The 17,731-nt window shown below is 45.1% G+C and overlaps 1 non-coding gene across 1 annotated transcript; it reads right to left on the reverse strand.

Moving 5' to 3' along the window:
* Positions 1-7,418: 7,418 nt before the first annotated feature.
* Positions 7,419-7,491, reverse strand: TRNAR-CCU (transfer RNA arginine (anticodon CCU)). The gene has a single exon. It is a non-coding gene; the product is annotated as a tRNA-Arg (tRNA).
* Between the last annotated feature and the right edge of the window lie 10,240 nt (positions 7,492-17,731).

Below are 17,731 nucleotides of genomic sequence, written 5' to 3' on the forward strand. Positions count from 1 at the left end.
CAAAGCTCAGCCATGTATTTTTCTCCCTCTGGATGTGAGCAGAGCAGCTGAAGCCCTGGCTTCTGTGGAAGGCTTCTTATGACTTTGAGAGAAGCCTGCTGTGAGGCAAAGCCAAAGACAGAAAAGGGTGGAACAGAGAGAGTCTCTAAGTAACAGGCAGGAGCCCAGTCTGAACAAAACCTGCCCTGGACTTTTGAGTTACATGTCCGTTCTGCCCCCGCTTTAATGCACCAACGTCCTCTCCGAACTTCCACAAGAAGAGATAGTCATTGACTCTCTCCTTGGGGTTTTCATCCGGAGCAACCACTAGGCAAGGATGCAGCTGCACCGTGGAGCACCCTTTCCAGCGTTTCCACCAACTGATTCTTTTCTAATGGATTTTAAGACCAAATCTCCCACCTTAGCTGCATGAGTGAAACTTTCACTATTAGACACAACTCAGCTGTACACAGTTGCTTCTGTTCTTCCATAATGGTGGGAACCACCTGCAGAACGCTGCACCTCTGAAATCCCTCCAGACCATGGGAATTGGCGCAGCTCCTAAGCATGCCATATAACCCAGTAATCGAACGTCGAATTTCCTTGAGACATAGCCTTAAAGAAGAAAAACAGCTTGGACTGCTGTTATTGCAGCATTATTTATGTATATGTTTTAAATAAGATTAGAAAAGCATTGCATTTAATTATAAAGACTCTGATAGTAGAAAACGATATAAAGTGAAATATATTAACACATTCCTACCACACGAACCCCAGCTCCGTTCTCACTCCTCAGAGGTAATCACTGTTACCATGATTACTCTGAAATGTTTTATTTACATAAATGAATAGATTGGAGACATTTCTGTAAAAGCCCTAGTGTGTGTTTTGGAAAGATTTAAGGGAATACTGAAATAATAACGGGGTCCGTGATATCATACTGCAAGCGAGAACCAACCAACCAAGCAATGAATTCTGAAGCAACCTGAATGCCATCAGTATGGGACTGGGCAAGTGAATTTGGTATTATCTAATGGAATACTATACATCCATTACAATGCTATACATCCATTACAATGCTATACATACATAAAAAAGAATGAAGAAGACCTCCATGTACTGAAATATAAAGATGTTTCAGGTATGCCATTAAGTGAAAAAAAGCAAGTTACAAAATAGCATGTGTAGTATTATCCCTTTATGGTACAATAGTATAGTTTGTGTACTATACTATCGCTTAACTTTTTATCCTACAAGCTTGCCATAATGCCGTATTAGTTCCAAGAGTTCTTTGGTCAGTTCTTTCAGATTTTCTACGTAGATGGTCAAGACATCAACAAACAAGCACAGTTTTATGTCTTCCTTCCTAATCTGTATACCTTTTATTTCCTTTTCTTCCCTTATTGCATTAGCAAGAACTTCCAGTATGGTGTTGAAAAGGAGTAATGAGAGGGAATATCCTTGCTTCAATCTTAGTGGGCAAGCTTCTAGTTGCTCACCATTAATTGTGATATTAGCTGTAGGTTTTTGGTAGACAGTTTTTGTCAAGTTGAGAAGGTTCCCCTCTATTCCTAGTTTACTGACAGTTCTAGTCATGAATGGGTGTTAGATTTTGTCAAATGCTTTTTCTGCATCTGTTGACATAATCATGTGATGTTTCTTTAGTCTGTTGATGCGGTGGATTATAGGTACTATTTAATTTGTATTCATAAATCAAGATATTTTTGGAAAAGTCACAATACTTTGGGAGCACGAATCTCAGGATTTGTGCTCTAGTATTAGTTGCTGGGTGTCAGAAGGAACATGGGAAGAGGCCCTCTGGTAATGAAGTGATGCTCTGTGTTGCTACAGCCACTGGTTCAGTAGTCTCTACACAATGCCGAGTACCTGATCTAGCTAACTAAATCCCTGTAAATGCTTTTAAGTTTCATTGAGCCCAGAGAATCTGGAAGGGTTGAAAACAATATGTGTCAGACTCTATGTTGATTCCCAATAGTAAGCAGTCAGGGATTACCATTTACAAGAACTAATAAAGATAAGAAAACATAGCTTTATAAAGGAATATTATAGAGAAATCACTAGTCAATGCAACAAGCTACTTCCAAAGAAGCCAGAGCAAATGTTTTCCAATGAAATAGAGTCTGCAGGGAATTGGAGAAAATATGACACAGTTTCTACTGTGTATCCCTTGAAACATTCAGGAAGATATTGCACCTGTGAAAGGTGAACAGACAGCCATAGAGAAAGGCCAGTGAGATCAGGAAAGATGAAAAACACAGTAGCAAAATTTTAAAAATCCTAAATGGAAACATTGAGAAACAGATTGAATGTTTGTTGAAACAAACAGAAAATCTGATTGGTTAAGAGGAGGATACATGTGAGAAGTTCTCCTGTACCTAAAAATGAAAGGCAAGGATATGAAACGGATGAGGAAGTGAAAATGATGAGAGGAAAAAAGGGACAAAGATGACAGTTCAGGGAAGCCTCATATGTGTGTTGGAAAGCATAGAACAAACAGAAAAGAAGCATTAAACAAAGAGAAACTTTCTTGAGCTACAGAAGGAATTGGACTTTCAGATTGAAAATGCTCATCAAATACAAGGCAAAATTAGTTAAAGGAGCCCGACATTTAGGCTTGGTGTACTGACACTTTCAAATTTCAGGCATAAAGAACGGACTCATGACAAACAGGAAGAAAACCCCCCACGAAACAACAACAATATAAGTAATCCCAAAAGAACCAAAAATCACCCTGGCTTCAGACTTCTCCACAGAAATCTGCATCAAACTCTAGACAACAGCGGAGTTGTGTCCCTAGAATTCTGAGAGAAAATGATTGTGAGACAAAAATAACTGCCTAGAGATAAAGGTCAGTGCATTTGGACAGGTAAAGCGAGGGGACAGCTGAATGGTAGAAATGCAGAGGTGAAAAGGTGTTTGTTCTTCATGGGTGCAAATTTAAAAGCACCTCTAGCAAATGAAAATATTAGTCAAAAATCCCCATAAACACCAGAAAAGAGACAAATGTAGCAAAATGGAGAGAATAATGTTTCTGTGCCAGACAGCAGAAAGACAAGTCAATAATTTTCCTTTAAGGCAAATCAGGAAAAATCTCAGAAACGTGCTTGCCGGTACCTTGAAAGCAACAACAGATGTTGACATGCTGAAGTTTTGCATCCTGTCCAGGAAAATCTCAGGAAGCACCCCATGCCCGCCCTCCTCCCCGCTTTCCGAAGGCCCCGGGCACGTAGGTGTTGCTCGGGCAGCGTCTGCACTTTGCTTGGAGGGGAGCTCAGACCTGATGACTCAGCAGATGGAATGCTTAATTGGGGCGGCGCTGTCTCCTTGTCAGAGAGGGTGAGAGAATCCCATCTGGCTCACCTTCCTGAAGATTCAGTCTCTCAGTGTGCACACGAAACCCTCCTGCGCAGCCCGAGGAAGGATGCGATGGCTGAGACGTTGTTTATAGAGCCCGCCTCAGCCCTGCTCACCTGTCCTCTCTGTGCACCTCTCTCCCGTCCTCCAGAGGTGTAGCCTGCACCTGAAAAGCTGTTTGGCTCCATCTACCCAAACGCCCATTGTGTTTTCCAAGCTTTTCACCTCCGTTCCTCGTATTTCCACACCCATCCGCTCCATTCTCTCAGTCTGACGTATCATGATCCTACCCAAGCTTCAGGTACACGTTGTGCTTTGTAGTTATGCCAGGCGGGCCCATTACTGGAAGCAGCACCCTCCCCAGCCTGGTTGGGACACAAGGCCAGTGCTGGGACACCTTTCCCGAAGGAAAAGCCTCAACTCTTCTTCTCCGACTCCTAGTTTTCTATTTGGTGATAGGAAATGTCTGTTTCTTTTCTAGTTTCCCACCCAACTGACAACAGGCTTCCAGTGCCTTCCCACCTCATCCTGTGTCCCCAGAACCGGGCAGTTGCTGTGGCCGAGGTGCAGCGCTTGAAGGCTTTGTCCTGCCAAGTTTCCAAGGTGATGCAGGACCATGTGGGGTGTCCTGGGAACACGCCCTCACCCATCTTCCCACCTTAGCTCAGCAGCTGGGCACCCACCACTCCCACTGGGTCTGTCCAGTCCACCTCTGAGCTTGTCCTCTGATTTTCCGCAATACCGTTGGCTTTCCCTGAGTCTTGGGCCTTTCTCTGACACCCCCTTGTCCCCCCCTTTCTCTGCACTTTTCCGGAGAGACATCCTGCCATGTTCTGTCCTTGGCTCCAGTGTGATCTTCCCACCTCCGAGGACACAGTTCAGATCAGCCCAGTGAAGAGACGGCTCCCTTATTTCAGTGTCTCTTTTCTGCCCCGGGTGTATCTTGAGGTCTCAGTGCCTCCTGGCCAAACCTTCTCAAGCTGTACTACAGGGTCACCAAGGCCCACCCAGATGTCACCTGAAGACCGGCTTCAGGTCATATCTGAAGATAGCCTTGGCCACTGTTTCATGGATGGGTCTTTCTCTCTCTGACTACTTAATACTCCAATTTGTAAGCCACACGCTAGATTAGCCAGCAGGAAGTTGGCTTATTGTTCAAGGTTATGGGTCCCGAGAAACCGTCCTTTACTCCTCACCTGGGGACATGGCCATATCTGGTTTAAATCTGGACTCTGCTGGCTGGAATGACCTCAAACAAGGTGTGGAACTTCTCTGAGCCTCAGTTTCCTCATGTGTAATAGGAAAATAATAATACCAAGTTCTGGGGCTGTTGTGAGAATTAAATGGGGTCAAAGTATAAGAACACCGGAAAGACTCAATCAACGCCCCTTCTCTTTCTTTCCCTGCCGAGTCCCGGGAGCCCACATCTGTCTATTCAGGCAGGGACCCAGAGACATCAGCCTCTATTTTTAAACATAGATCAACTTTGATGAGAAGCTGTTATATATTTGCAGAATGTCGTTACGTGTAAGGCAGAAACAATTACCTTAGTGTGCTTGGCAAATACTCCTTTTTTTTTTTGCGTTTCCTGAGACGTTGTCCTGGGTAATCCAAAGTGGAAAATTACCTAGCTGAGATTTTTATGTAACAGATTCAGACGGCAAGCAAACTCTGCTCTGGCCTTTTATGCCATTTGAAATAGGACATCATGAGGTTTATCGAGGCAATTGATTTGGAAACATTTCGGAGTTAAAGAAGGTACAGAAATTGGTTATATTTAAGAGGATGACACATTAGATGGTCATTAAGAGGCAGAGGACCAGAATGTTTTTCAAATATCATGGGGACGGATGCGTGACCCTCTAAATGAGAAACAAGAGGGCAAATGAAGATGGATTTCTGACTCGTGGCTCTCGGCAGTCAGAAGATGCTCAATTTAAACGGGAAAGAAAAGAACAGCTACAATGTAGACTCCAGTGGACATTTCTTCACACCCTCCTGTGAGAAAACAACTTCACACCATGCACTGTGCTGTCAGAGTCAAGTCAGGCCCTGAGCTATTGACCTGACTCTTATGGAGATGTTGCTGGCCTTTGACTAAAAACCCCAAAGAAGTTTCAGCACCAATTGTCCTCCCCTGCCCCTCGGCGGCGCCGAAGCTGGGCTCTGATTATAGTCTCTGTTTTTTTTTTTTTTTTAAAGAAAGCAAAGTTACCGACATAAAATGGGGCAAGTTCCTGAGAATTTGAGACAGAGCCTAAGAGGGGCCGCATTCACTGAGCATTTAATCCCTAATCCATGCAACTCAAAGAGAGAGGGAGAAGTCACAGCCATTATGCACAGACACTTTCTTTATTGCGCAGAGAAAACAGTGTTGTCCCCAGGGTCAGAGGCCAGGGAAAAACCGTTAGAACTACAAACGGTCTTTTGTTGTTCTGGGCGAATTCTCTGTAAGAGGATGAAACACAGAACAAGAGTGGGTTTTAAAGGACGGTGTCGGCCTGTTCCTTAGACTGTCATCCTGAGGCTGACGGGCAGGGAGCCCTCCCCAGGTAAGCGACTTAGTCTGAGCTTTTCAGTGAACTGAGAGGGGACACTGCATGGAGTCCATTCAGAAGGAGGCCGAGGAGAGCATAGTTTAGACCCTCTGAACCTGCCAACAATGGGGAAAGTGCTAATCAACATCTCCAGTGCTTTCCAGCCAAGGCAGCAGTGTCCCCACCTGTCCCCATTACCAGATCTAATGAGCGAACTTAGGTCCTTCCATAAAGATTTATTATATCCAAGGCCATGAGAAGTTTATCATTATTATTTAATTTTTAAATTGAAGTCTAGTTGATTTACAATGTTGTGTTTGTTTCAGGTGTACAGCAAAGTGATTCAGTTATGCATACATATATATCTTTTTTTTTCAGATTCTTTTCCCTTATAGGTTATTATAAAATATTGAGTACAGTTCCCTGTGTTATACAGTAGGTCCTTGCTGGTTATCTATTTTATATATAGTGGTGTGTATATATTAATCCCAAACTCCTAATTTATTCCTCCCCACCCCCTTCCCCCTTTGGTAACCATAAGCTTGTTTTCTTATTTTTTAAAAAACTTTATTGAAATAGAGTTGATTTACAATGTTGTGTTAATTTCTGCTGTACAGCAAAGTGATTCGGTTATACATATATATATTCTTTTTCATATTCTTTTTTACTATGGTTTATCACAGGATATTGAATACAGTTCCCTGTGCTATACAGTGGGACCTTGTTTATCCATTCTAAATATAATAGTTTGTATCAGCTAATCCCAAACTCCCAATCCATCCCTCCCCCACGCCCCCTCCCCCTTGGCAACCACAAGTCTGTTCTCTATCTCTGTGTGTCTGTTTTTGTTTTGTAGATAAGTTCATTTGTGTCATACTTTAGATTCCACATATAAATGATACCATATGATGTTAGTCTTTCTCTTTCTGACTTACTTTGCTTATTATGACAATCTCTAGGTCTATCCGTGTTGCTGCAAATGGCATTATCTCATTCTTTTTTATGGCTGAGTAGTATTCCATTGTGTATATATATATATATATATATATATATATATATATATATATATATATACCACATCTTCTTTATCCATTCATGTGTTGATGGACACTTAGTTTGTTTCCATGTCTTAAGGCCATGAAAAGTTTAAAGAAAGATTAGAATTTCATAGAGTCCAGAGTAACTTCTTGGAAGTTTTTTTCCTTTGACTTGTATAATACGGCCAGTGTCTTCTCTCTTTAACCAAATATCCTCTGTCAAAACAGATTTAGAAAGGCAAGTCTTAGGTTTACTATAACACAGAATACGTTGACTTTAACATATCAGCAACACATTGGGGGGACATGGACAGGAAGAAATTTCCTTTCTGGTACAGGAGAAATAAGAATATAGGAGAAGGTCACTGAAAAGAGGTTTTGACTCTTCTTTATTTTTTTTAGGAGAATATTTCTTTTTATTTATTTAGGCTGCTCAGGGTCTTCGTTGGGGCATGCAGACTCTTAGTTGTGGCATGCATGCGGGATCTAGTTCCCCGACCAGGGATAGAACCCAGGCCCCCTGCATTAGGAGTGCAGAGTCTTACCCACTGGACCACCAGGGAAGTCCCTTGACTCTCCTAATCTCAGCTGTTGGGTCAGGAGTGCAAGAGTACACTGGGTCCATTATGCAAAGGCTTAAATCAGGAGGAAAATGAGCCACGTGTATTTGGTGCATATGAACAACCTAAGGGTGGGGCAGGCCAGGAGAGGCCAGCTGCAGCATGACCTGGGGTGCCGGGCTGCCCGGGAGAGTGTATGACCACAGGCCGTTTCTGTTGATGTAAAAATCTAGTGAGAAAATTTCCACTTAGGTGGGCACCTCTGTCTGTCCAATAAACACCCAGAGGAAAGCTGCCCTCCTGACCCAGCAGTGTCTATTTTAACCTTCCCGAGTCCTCAGGTAACCCCTCCAAGAATGTGACGAATGCTACAAACAGTTTTTTGCGAGAAAAGAAATGCATACACACAAACGCAAAACATGGTGCCAGTGATTTCAAGGGATTTACGTATGTCCTCAAGCACTTCCGGGACTCTGCGTCAGGAGGACTAACAAAACTAGGACAACAGTATTATTCTCATTTTAAAACAGAAGAAAAGGCTTTGGGGTATGTCTATATGAAGAGGATGAATTGGCAAAATCTGTGGAATGATTCAAACTATGACTTTAGCTCATACAACGCAAGCTGGACTGAATCTTTCTGACATTGGTTGACTTGCCCTTGGGAGATGTAATTCTAAGAATGAAACGTCTGAACTCTTACTACCTTGACACACTGGGGAAGATCTATTGTGTGATGAATGGGGAGAAATTAAAATATAAAGATAATCTCCTTGAAAGTAATATCACACAGTAATTTTTAAAATGCACGAATGAATTCCAGATTAGGAAACGAATCAGGTGCAATAAATTGGAATAAACGATAGCAAGAGTAACTTTTGCAATGCTTCACCACATTTACCAAGGCAGTCATTAGTCATTGTGGACACATCATTAATTTTGACGAAAGTGAGCTGCTTTGGTGGATAGACCTCTCAGATTTGCAGAGGTTTGTGAACCGATTCAGGTCTGTTCTATGTGTCTCTACAGAAAAGATTTCAAACTGTGCTTCTTGGAAGCAATCTGTATGATAATTGGAAAGACACAATTCATGGCAATCAAAACAGCCTAGTAAATATTTTGTGGTTCACATTTATTATGAATGCCACATAGGTAAAGCGCCTCTGTCTGCTTTGGTAGCCTGGCTTACGTCTTTGTCCCATGGAAATATTGAGTGTCCCTTTTAGCTCTGAAAAGTGCCCCAAGTGGATGATAAATGATTTGGTCCTTTTGTTAACTGAGCAAGTAGGACAGACCATTTCTAAAGGTAGGATGCAGATTTGTGTAACTAAAAGGCAATGCTTTTGTGCTGGACTTATGTTCTAAATATTTTAAACCTGGTAATTTCTTAAGGGACCAATACAGAATAATGACATTCAAGAACTGCCCCTTTTAATGAATTTTGACCCAACGATAACAACTATGTTTTTTTGGTATCAGATGCCTCATACTCAAAACATAGTGCAATTAGAAGCATTTGAAAAAAGACATATTTAATGTGAAATTATGGACCTGTTTTTGGTAAGCTTTTTCTGCTAAACATGCCACAGAATTCTATGAATACATGGTAACACAATTAACTTACTTACAGACATTACTTAAGCCCTCCCTGCCTCCAATTTTGCAAGAGGAAAATAAGGGAAAACAAATACAGAGAGCTGACAATAAACCGATTATGTCTCAATATCAGAACTGAAATGTATTTTACTTAGAAATTAAAGCTAAGGTTACTTAAACTGTGCTTCTAAACTAGTTAACTGCATCTGACTTTCATATTAGTTTCCCCTCTAACAGGCTTCTTGTCTGTGTTTCCCAGGCTGAAATTTTGTATCAGCAGGAAGACACTTCTCCATTAAGCATCCTGTCCTTCTCCTTATCTTACTGAGGAGACGTCTATTGTTTGCAATTTGGAACTTCAGAAATTTTAATTATTAAATACTACTTTTGATTTAATTAACATTTAAACGATCAATGCATTTACAAACGTTAACGCTCAGAAACCCAAATGGTACACAGTGAAAATTACCTCTGATCCATGTCGTCCTTCAAGCCTGGCTCCAATGTCAAGTTCAAATCTCATGGATCCTTGTAGAGACCTACGAGCAAATACAAATACACAAGTCTTATCTTCCATTCCCCCTTTTTTTACCAAAATGGTGGCGTGATATGCACATTGTTCTTCTTGCTTTTTTTCACTTAACAATATATCCCGGAGTTGTTTCCATGTCGCACCTAGAGAGTTTTAGCATGCTATTTTTTTTTCTTACAGCTATGTAGTATTTCACAGAGTGGCAAAATGGATGTATCATTATATGATCAATGCCCTACTGATAGATGTTTGGGTTGCTTCCAATATTTTACTACTACAAACAAAGCTGCAGTGTATCATTTCATTCCTCCGTGGGTAGCTCTGTCAGATAAATTCCCCAATAGAATGGATGGACAAAGGGAACTGATTTATAATTTTGATAGATATGGTCAAATTGCTCTTCCAAGGGACTGTACACACTTCACTCCCATCAGCTGCATATGAAAGTGTTTCTCTCTTGAGACCCTTGCCAGACGCCGGTTATTACACTTTTGAATTCCAGTGTAGCTTTAATTTGCTTTTCTTATTATGAGTGACGTTCAGTGTATTTTCATTGCACCAACCGCCCTTTGTATTCTTTTCCATGAAGTATCTATTCACACCCTTCATGCCATTTGTCCTTGTTTTTTTTAAAGTCTTATTCTTTTTTTTTTTTTTTTTTTTTGTGGTACGCGGGCTTCTCACTGCTGTGGCCCCTCCCGTTGCGGAGCACAGGCTCCGGACGCGCAGGCTCAGCGGCCATGGCTCACGGGCCCAGCCGCTCCGCGGCACGTGGGATCTTCCCGGACCGGGGCACGAGCCCATGTCCCCTGCATCGGCAGACGGACTCTCAACCACTGCGCCACCAGGGAAGCCCTATATTTTTTTTAACGCACTCTCCAGGTGTTTGTTTCTGAGTAAACCAGTGTTCCAGATCACTGTGGTTCAGACGTGAATTCCTGGCACTTGGCCGGGACTAGCCTATGTCCTAATTGGCCCTAAAGACCTCTAAGGTTTTCAGAGCCCTGGATTATAAGACTCTCTGGCTCCTTGGCACTCCCCTTAGCTCCCATCTATCTTTCCCTTAAAGATGGAGCAGGGGCTGAGCGTGCACTAGTTGTTGGAGTCTTATGAGGTAAGAGATGATTATGAAAGCAAGCTTTCTGAGTAATTACTTCTACGCTTGTGGGCGCTTGGTTGAAACATCTTTTGTTGTGGTTGTTTTGTATCAAATAATAGCTAGTGTTTTTTTCCAGCCCGCTGGCAGACTGTGTTTTCCAAAGATGGCCTTCACAACATTGCCCCCGCAAGATGTGGAGTCCAAACCTCCTCTCCTTGAAGCTGGGCTCCCTTGCGACCAACAGAATGTGGCAGAAGTACCTCCGTGTGACTTTCAAAGCCGGGTCCGGGGGGGCCATGCGGTTCCTCCTCCATCTCTTAGGACCCACCCTGAGGGAAGCAGCCGCTACGTAAGAGGTCCAATCGCCCCAGGCCGCCATGCTGGGGAGGCCGCCATGTTGACGCCTGGGTGGACAGTCCCAGCGGACTGCAGCTGTCCACCATTCCCACAGAAACACCAGAAAGAATCCATTCTCATTTTTCGCAGACTACAAATTTGTGTCATCCTACTCACTAAAATGTATTTGTAACCCCAAGTCCACACTTGCAGCATCTTTGTGGGCCTTCGGGGATGTGCCCAGAGTGGCAACACACGTGCACGTCCCAGCTGAGTCCATCGCACATGGGAAACAAAGACCCTTTTCGTGGTCCATTTGTTGCTGCATTTTCGGCATTTTTGTGCTTTGTGTTGGGGATGTTGCCATTTAAAGTAGCCCCAAGCCTTGTGCTGAAGTGCTATCTAGTGTCCTAAGTGCAGGAACGTTGTGCTGTGCCTTACAGAGAAAAGACTCATGTTAGGTGACTTTCGTTTAGTGCTGTTAGCCGTGAGGTCAGTGTTAACGAACCCACAATATGGTGCACCTCGGCAAAGGAAGAGGACGTTTGCCCATCTTTCCAGAAGTTGCGCCAGTGTTCACATGTTACAGTAGGTATGAATTTATAGAAAAGATGGAAAAGTGGCTAAATTTGTGAACTCATGAAATAATGACGGATCACAAACAGTGTAGCGGACGGCTCGTGGTGAGGCTGGCGTCAAAGAATATTCAGGTCACGTTCCCCAGCGTTGGGAGGATGCTGAACCTGCCCCAGCTAGGGTTTGAGTGTTTAGAATAAAGACATACCACTAAATTATCATGATAATGAATCTAATGAATTATTTTGAAGAACTATAGATTAAATAGTGTCTTTAAACAGAAACACTTATAAAACAAGGGTACGTACGTGTTGCTCAGTTGACAGAAATGTTGGGACCTAACCCTGAAATTCCCCCAGGAGCCATCCGTATCCAGGGTTCCTGGCAGTTTTATAAAACATAACCACTGTGAATAGTGAGCTCAGCTATTTCTCAGTGAAGCCGCTCTGCGCCCTCCAGCCCAGGCATCGCCAGCTGATCACGAGACATCAGCCGACAGCGTGAGGAGCACAGGACTCTCCTAGCCAAGCCAGACCACAATTCCTGGCTCACAGAACCTGCGAGATACAATAAAATGGTTGCCGTTTAATCCACTGTGTTTGGGGGAGTTGGAGATGCAGCAATAGGCAATCGGAACAGAATTTCATACCAGATGTGGTAACTTTGGTGGGTGTCTCCTCTCTCCTTTCTTCTAACCCTAATACTGCATATTGGGTTATTCCCAACAATTTACAGATGAGAAAAATGAGGTTTGGAGAGCCTAAGCAGCTCAGGGTCACCCCGGTTGAAAGTGGCAGCACAGTGACTCAAACCCAGCAACGACTTAGTTCAGACTCACAACCTCCCCTGGGGCTACACCGTCTGCTGAAATAATTAAAGTCAACAATCTGAGGTGGTCATGACCAAGCTTCTTCTTTCCTGTTATGTCCTTCAGGTTGTGTGTCGATGATAATTAAGAACACTGCAGAATTTATTCCTTTCCGCAGCCCTTTTAGTGGAGGGTTTTAGCAGAACCTTTAGTTACGTAAGGGCTCCAGAGACTGGCATGGTGACGGTGCATATATTAAGAGAAAGGTCACCTGGAAATAAGGTGTCCTGTAGTTAGGAATTGTTCAGGCTTTGAAAAAGGGCTAAGGATGGCTTGAGGGAAAGGTCTGAGGACTGTAAGAACAGCCACTGGGAGGAAGGACTCAGAGAGAGTCAAAGCTGGGAATTATTGTACAACCTGGCTGACTCCCGTCCACACGGGGGCTTCCTGCGTCCTTATTGTTCACGGAAGAGGCTGACCACGCACTTGGCTCCTGAGAGCGAGGCTGCGTTACTTCAAGGCACAGAAGGGCGGGTGTCTGCTCCAGGAGCGATCCTGGGGCTTGGCTCCCAAATGTTGAAGGGGAGGTTGGTGGATGTGCAGTTTGATGTGTCCATTAGGGAGCCTAGTCAGTGTCATCGCTGCGGGCGGGTTAGGGTGGAACATGAAGTAGGGGGTCTGGGCATAGAGTGTGTCTGTCGTTTGTATTCCAGGCAGACAAAGGCAAAAGGGAGTGTGGCTGAGACACGGCAGGTGACTGCGTTTCCTGATTGGCAGGCTGGGTGGGCAAAGTTGGATGGGAGCCTTTACCGGGATGAGGACAGGGTAAGATGGTGGGAGTCCTCCATCTTCATGGTGTTCGTGTGCCCCAGTGTATCCAGCTTCCTGAGAAATCTGCTCAGCACGTGGCCAGCATGGCGCAGCTGGCCCTCACGTGGGCCTCACCACCACACCGTGGACAGGATGGCAATCACCTACAGATGTCTGTGTCCTCATGTCCAGAACCTGTGACGATGTGACCTTACAAGGCAAAGGGGATTAAGACTGCTAATCCATTTATCTTAAAATAGGGAGCTTGTCTTAGATTATCCAGATGGGCCCACTGTAATCCCCAGGGTCCTTATAAACAGAAGCAGCAGGCAGTAAAGTCAGTGACGTCATGTGAGAAAGGCCGGACCAGCAGCTACTGGCTTTGAAGGTGGAGGATGAGACCACCAGGCTAGGAAGGTGGGCGGCTTCTGGAAGTTGGAAAAGGCAAGAACACAGGTTCTCCCCCAGAGCCTCCAAAGGAGCATGGCCTGCTAACACCTAGGCCTCGGCCCAAGGAGACCCATTTTAGCCTCCTGGCCTCCTAGATGGGAAGATAATAAGTTTGGGTTGTTCGAATCCACCATGTTTGTGATCATTGTTACCGTGGGGATTAGAAACTGATCCGGATTTTATTTCCCACACTTTAGAGATGTTGAAGGGAGACTTGGTCAAACCAAGTAACTTATCCAAATCAGCGACATTTACGGGCAAAAACTTGAGCTGACCTTTGGTCCACGTGAGTCCAGAGTCCGCACCGGCTGGTTCTCCGTCAGAACTCAGGCTGTTTCTTCCTCTTGGAATTAGACGTGGCAGATGTTAGAGATGCCAGTGTGAGTGGGAAAGAGAGGGTCACCTCAGTGCTGGGGACGTGGCCTGACATGGGCGTGTGACATTGCCACCAGACCGTGTCAGGAGTAACTCAGTAGAAATGCAAACGTTGAGGTATGGGTGGGAAGGCTAAAATAATAATAGAATTAAGCTCAACGTTTTCTAAAACTGCAAAAAAGGCCGCATCTGCATTCAGCCTGGCTCCTTGTCCCAGGAACTGTCAAGGCAGAGTTCAAATTTAGGAATATTCAGAAACTGCTGAGCCAGAGGTCATTAATATTTATGAAGTGTCAGCGCCTGAGGGTCTGACACGTCGGCAGGAGGAGGGGGATGCCTGGTGCTGGTAGCTCTGCCCTCTGTCCCTGCCTGAGACGATGCCCTGATGTTACGTGCTCTATCCATCCCTGTGCTCGGCCATCGCCACGCCTTTCCCAAGGGGCCTCCTCTCTTCTCTCTATTTTTAAAAATGTCACCTGAGGGAAAGGTCACATTGTCCTCTTTGTCAGCCTCTCTTTTCGCACGGGGTCTGAGGTGGTGACACTCTCTGGGAAACATATTCAACCGATAAATATCGACATCATCGTATACCAGGCACTTTCCTAGCCTCTGGAGAGTCAGCCTTAAACAAAAGAGACAGGAATACCTGCCCTCGGAGAGCTGCGACCTCAGTGAAGTGCGACAGTCATGCTGGGACATCCCTGGGGCACCCCTGGGCTATTCCTGCATTCTGCTCCTTCTTGGCCCCAAGACTGAAGTTAACATGTGTGTAATTTTCACGCTTAGGCATGTATTTTCTTCTCCCTGCCTGCTGTTTGATGGCCTTGTCCCCTCCACCAGCTCATTCTGGAGGTCTCCAGGAGATGCCCCATTTGTACTTTAAGAACCTGTGACTCGGGCCCCTCCTTGGCACCAGCTGCTTCCCAGCCCTCCCAGCTCTTCCAGTCCCTCTGCTGACCCCGCGGCCCCTTCCCAGGGGGCTGCCCCTGAGGAGCAAAGCCCCTCTCCTCTTCTGCGCCCCCAGGTCTGACTGATGGTGACGAGGACCCCTCTTCCTGTCTTGGGGCAAGTCTCCTCCCCCGGATTTCGGCCAGATGTCTATGGACCGGATCAAGGTCACCTGGGCTGGCACAGAGTCTGCGGACTCTGATGACTAAGGCTTTGTTCCAGGCTGACCTTGCCTCCCGGCCGTCTTTGGGGAAAATTCTGTCCCAAGAGGCTGTCCTGACAATCCCTTCTCAGAATGGGCTCCTGTCAAGTAGTCCCAGCAGCTTTCTAGACAACCCTGCCAGGGCCCCATGCCAGCTGTGAATTTAGCTTTTCCTGACACTGTGCCCTCTCCCCACACCAGTCTTCTGTCCTTCAATAAATTGGGGGTTCCCCTTGTCCCCAGACTTCTGGACGGGGCCAGCTGCCCTGTCCATCCTTAACCTCAATGATTCTGAATGACACAGTCATTTATAAGATAGTCACTACTGGGAAGAATGGGCAAGTCCTGGAGGCTTAAATTGCACAGAAAATGTCCCTAGACTTGCAGACTATGGGAAAAACACCCTTGCCTTCCATTCTCAGATAGAACAGAAAGAATTTCAATACAGGAAACAGACTAATTCCCAGCCTAGCCCCACTGGCCTGGTCTCAGCAATCCTTACTGAATTCGAACACACAGTGTCGTGGCCAAAAGTCATTCCCGATTTACCTGAGCTTCCTGAAAAATGGTGAAGCTGACCTCATCCTAATTCCTGACAACAATTTTGCAAAGCCCTCAGTTTTCTCAGTTTGAGGATTCTGCTGTGCCCCCACTCCCCCCGCCACCCCCCCTTGTCCCGGGCCTCGGCCAGCAGGGCCCTCCCCTCTCGGACTAGAAGGATGACGGGATTCCAGAGGTTAGAAGTGCTCACATGTTAATACATTTTGTTTCTAAACTTTGCTTTTTTTTCCTTGAGAATGGAGCTGGTCCAAACCCTCACCACTCCTCACTCTGCCTTCCTTCCCCCCAGGCACGAGATTTCCTCTGCCTCTGCTGTTCCAAAAGCTTGAGAATGAAGGTATCCGGGGCCACAAATGTAGAGCTGGTGTCTCCTGGCCATGGGCTGTCCTCTTGGCCCCCTCATGGCCCTTGCCTTCCTCAGGGGCAGGGGTGCGGGCTGATAGAAACAGGCAAGATGTTGGCACATGTGGTGTCTTAAACATTTTAATTACAATTAAAACAGTACATTTCACATAAAGATCCAGGTTTCTGGCTTGTCTTGAGAAGTTGGGCAATTCGGTAGCTCAGGGTCCTGGAGGGGCAGGCAGCTGGGGCTGGTTCTCTTGGGCGTCACATAGCCCACTGGGCCCACTTCACCCCCTTTCCTGTCCCGCCCCTGCAGGCTCTTGGGTTCTCAAGCCCTCCCTTTGTTGTAATGGCTTTAGAAATAGCTTGAGTTCATTTTAGAGCTTCCATTCATTTCCTCAGGGCCACACACATTTTCACCCAGGTGAGAACTCTGTACCCAGATGAAGAAGAGGGAGAAGACTCTATTTAGTCGTGAACAGAAGGAAAGGGCAAATGAAGGTCGCCAGTTGCCTCCCTCATCTCATTCCCACTGATGGTTTAAATCAGGGAGAGACTCTCCAGTTGGTACTCCTTCCTCAGGACAGATGTGGCTGCTGATGGAGCTGGTGGTCCACCTCTTGGACAAGGCAATGGTTGCCCACCATGCTATTTTCTGTTGCTTGAGTCATGGACTCGCAGTGGGTCTCAGACACCATTGGACAATGGCGGCCTCCCCCAGCACCCCAAACCAGGTGCAGCCTTCTTGGCCTGTTCTGCTGTCCTCTGTCTGAGTGGGCAGTTCCCTAGGCCCCTGCCCCAGGACTGGCTGTGAAAAGTAAGAATCTAATCCCTCGTGAGGATTACTTACTTCTAAATCCAGGTGAAAGCAGACACTTGATTACTTTTGGCTCAACTGCTCTCTCTTATTTAGAGACACATGTTTTGTACAGTAGAAATCAAAACACTTCTATGGTTAGGTCATGCTGAATAGTATAAAATTATCTCTCATTAATTAAATGTTTTAAAACAAGGCATAGTCCCTATGTATGCCATGAATCCTTCAATATGATCTTTTTAACTTTTTATTTTGAAATAATTATAGATTCATAGGGAGTGGCAAAAATAGTACAGAGTGGTCCCCTGTACCCTTCATCCAGTTTCCCCCAATGGTAACACCTTATATATTTATAGTACAGTAGCAAAACCAGGAAATTGACATAGCTACAATCCACCTTATAATCTGACCTTATTCAGATTTCATCAGTTTCACAGGCACTCCTCTGTGTGTGTGTGAACACGTGCGGTTCTATACAACTTTATCACCTGTGTGGATGTGTAATCACCACCCCAGTCAAGAAACAGGCTGTCCCATCATCCCAGAGATCTCTCCTGCTGTCCCTTCATAGTCACAGCCATCCTCTCCCGCTAACCCCATGCAGCCACTAGTCTGTAAATAACATCATGTTGTATGTACCTGTCTTAGTCTCTTAGGGCTGCCATAACAAAGTACCATAAACTGGGTGGCTTATAAAAACAGAAACAGTCCTAGAAACTGGGAAGTCCAAGACCAAGGCTCAGGCAGATTTGGTGTCTGCTGAGGACACTCTTCCTGGTTCACAGATGG

Source organism: Pseudorca crassidens, chromosome 6 (genome assembly GCF_039906515.1).
Source record: "Pseudorca crassidens isolate mPseCra1 chromosome 6, mPseCra1.hap1, whole genome shotgun sequence".
Classification (NCBI taxonomy): domain Eukaryota; kingdom Metazoa; phylum Chordata; class Mammalia; order Artiodactyla; family Delphinidae; genus Pseudorca; species Pseudorca crassidens.